Consider the following 3870-nt stretch of genomic DNA (forward strand, 5'->3'; position numbering starts at 1 on the left):
AGTTACCCACCATTTCATATCCCCTCCTATTGTGGGTTACTTTCACCACCTCTTAAATTATAAGCTCTTCGGGGCAGGGTCCTTTCCTCCTGTGTCACTGTCTGTATCTGTCTGTCATTTGCAACCCCATTTAATGTACAGTGCTGCGTAGTATTTTTGCGCTAAATAATAAAATAATAATAATAATAATGAAGAGAAGTTCTCCTTGTGTAAGGAGATTTAGAAAGAGATTTAGGGTAAACCATAGTACTAAGGGTACAAAGCAGGGGTCTCAAGTATAGGCAGGAGTAGGGGTAAGAAATAGGAGAGAAGGGGAAGAACATTTGTCAATACCTCACCATGTAAATGGGTCCAAATTAGCCATGAAGCATGAAAATCATGCAGAGGATGAACTAGTCATTTTGAGCCCAGATATCTTTTGTATTCAATCAAGCACTGGAATTCTTGGCAGTGAAGCCATACTCTGGAAGTTTTTGGTTGTACCTTTGCTATCTAAAGTCAAACTTTCCCTTAGCTTGATGTCGTTTTCTTTTCTCTACAGACTCAGTGGGGAAAGATCGTGTTTCCTTCAAAACCGGGGGATGCATGATCTGGCAGCACTTATTAGATTTATTAGGATCGAATTTTTTTTTTGTGGCATATCATTGCAGTGAAGTAAGAAAAAGTCAAGGCTACTTCTGTGTGTCCTGACAAATTTTAAAAACTCCCTTATCCACCGGCATGTTTAAATAACATGAAGCAGGGTTCTCTATTGCAGCGGTCGCCAACCTTTTCGGACCCACGGACCACTAAATTCACCAGCACCGGACCGTGCATGCGAGGTGTCACTCAAAAGGGAAGAAACTTCCCCCATAGTGACATCATGATGCCCCAGAACCTGCCCACTTCCCTGAGCCTGTGATCCGTACGGGGGGCATGTTCCATGGCTCTGGCTGGTGAGTCATCCTAGTGGGGTCCTTTCCCTGACCCCGCTCAGGGGCTCACCCACCAGACCAGCAGACCATTGGTTGGTGACCGCTGCTCTATTGTACCTTCAGCAATCATTGGAGATTTTTTGGAACAGAGGTTGAAATGTACCAGGGGGTCCTGGACCATGTGATTATGATAATATTCCATCTTCTGGTATCTACTGCTTTCTGATGATTCGTGTGTTAGGATTTTGTCCATTTGTAGCAACCTAAATGTGTCATCCAAGTCCCAAAGCAAATCTGTGTTAGATAAAATAGATAAATGAATAGATAAAAAAAAATCTTTTTGGGGTGCAATGATCAGAAAATATACCAAAGATATGTTTATATAGATGTGAATACTCTCTATATAAAGTGTGCTGGGGGGTCACCTTTTTTTTTTTTTTTTTTGCTGCACTGAAGGTAGTGGGTTGATGATGTGTGTATATTTGTGGTTATGGGAAGAATTTAAACCAGAGTGTATCAGTGGCCATTTGCCTGAAAAAGCAACACTCAATTAGGGATGGTGGCCAATTAATGGCAAACTAAGTGTTCTCCAGTTCCTGGGGGATCATTGGGTTTCTTAAGGTCAAGTACAGGGGTAACAGGGATGGTGAGAATTGTCATCAGATCTGAATTTCTAGCCCCAGTGTTAGTTAAGCACAGTGTTTATTGCACTTTTAACATGGGGAAACCCTTGAACCCCACCAATAATTACTATATACACAGCTCCCAGTATATTAGAGTGGTGGCCAGTGAGAAGAATGGCTGTTACGCTGATGACCATTGGGAAGAATGTCACCCTTACAGATAACCAAAAAGATCATTGGTGTCACTTAAACTGACCTGAGAGGCACAAATTAATAATTGCTCAAAGTAACCTCTAAAAGAACCCTGGTTTACCTGTTTTTTGGTGGGACGTCTGTTGCATATTTAACTGGATTTATAGTAAATACAATACCTGGGTTTTTATTCTTAACAGATACCTATAAACACTCTTGTACTCTTATTTTATGTTTTATTGACAGCTATTTTCATCTGAAAAGCATTAGAACAATTACAGTCACATGGCTGCAAATAAAATGTCCATCCTTTGTGTTTTAAAGTTTGCAAATTGATCCCAAAGGTATTTATTGTGCATTAAACCCATTCCAGGTGTCAGCATGGTTCCTGTTTTGATTTTGGATTGTATATCCTGCGCAGGTTTGCTGTTCCACTCTAAATACTTTTAATTACTGGAATTCCTATTTTCTAAATGGCTACAAAACCATGAAAGTGAAATGCAAAGTGAAATGCTTATTGGCTTTTTTGTACTTGTTTCACTTGCTGTCTGAAAAAGTTTTAAAATACTATTGATGTTGAATTAATAGGGAGCAGATAAATTAGCAAACAATGCAATGTAAACTTCCCTGCAAAAGTTGTTATCCTTATTCAGCAGCAGTCCTCTGCCTTCCTTCAACATTTTAGCACTGCAGCCTTTGCCATATTCCTATGAGAAACCCACATCTGGGAGTGTTGGATGCCAATGTCCTCCTCTGTGTGCTGCAGCCAACCTCCTACCAATATGTCAGCGCTGAATCCTATTGTGTGTTGTATCCCCCACCTCCTAGACTGTAAGCTCTTCAGGGCAGGGTCCTCTCCTCCTCTTGTGTCACTGTCTGTATCTGTCATTTGTGACCTCAATGTATTGTACAACTCTGCATAATATGTTGGTGCTATATAAGTCGTGTTTATTAATAACAATATTATTAATCCTGTAGTGAAACAGGTCAGAAGAAGAAGCCACCTCGCATGGTGATGGGTCCCAGGCATCAATATTCCTGGAAATTGTGGAATGAAGGGAAGATAGGGGACAGCTGTGGTGGTGAGTATACTACATCTTCTGTTCAAAGGGTTGCTTTAAATAACTGGTACTCGATGACACCTCAGGGGCCCATCTATATTTGGCATCTATATGGGCCTGGAGGATCAGTGCCATGGGTGGCAGAGACATTCCAAGACTGTGATTGACATTTTTTTTTCAAACTTCCATGTCCAGGACCACCAGTTTATATTATTTCCTCTGTCCTCTGAGACAATTATTATTATTATTATCACACAGTATTTATATAGCGCCATCATATTATGCAGCGCTGTACAAAGTCCATAGTCACGTCACTAGCTGTTCCTCAATGGGGCTCACAATCTTATGTGGGAGACAAGGGAAGTTCTAGGCTCTCATGTGTCATATGAGACAGTCAAAGGGTGACCTGGAAAGACCTGGAAGGCTGTATTTGAGGTCTGGTTTGCTTTTTCTTTGGAGGGGTGGGGTGGGGGTGGTAGAAAGGTGTCATTCATGACCTCAGCACTACACACTTGTGATATCTGCACCCTGTATTACATAGTACTGACCTCTGCACCCTGTGCTAGATAATACTAATTTCCACATCCTACATTATACACTACTGACCTTTGCTGCCTATGGTATATAAAACTGACTCCTGCGACATGCATTGCGTACTGCTGACCACTGTACCAGCTCTATATACTACTTACCTCTGCATCCTGCATTACACATTATTTCTGCACCCAACTTTACACAATCATGACAACTGCACCCTACATTGTATACTATTAAATCCTGCATATTGCATTACACACTACTGACCTCTGCATCTTGAGTCACATACTACTGACCTCTGCACTCTGAATTACAAACTACTGACCTCTGCACCCTGCGTTACACATACACTACCTCTGTACCCTATGTTACATACTACTTACCTCTGCACCCTGCATTACACAAATAATTTCTGCACCCAACTTTTACACGATCATGACTGACCTCTGCATCTTGAGTTACATACTACTGACCTCTGCACCCTGCATTACACATACACTACCTCTGCACCCTATATTACATAGTACTGACCTCTGCACCCTG

Source organism: Pyxicephalus adspersus, chromosome 1 (assembly GCF_032062135.1).
Source record: "Pyxicephalus adspersus chromosome 1, UCB_Pads_2.0, whole genome shotgun sequence".
NCBI lineage: Eukaryota > Metazoa > Chordata > Amphibia > Anura > Pyxicephalidae > Pyxicephalus > Pyxicephalus adspersus.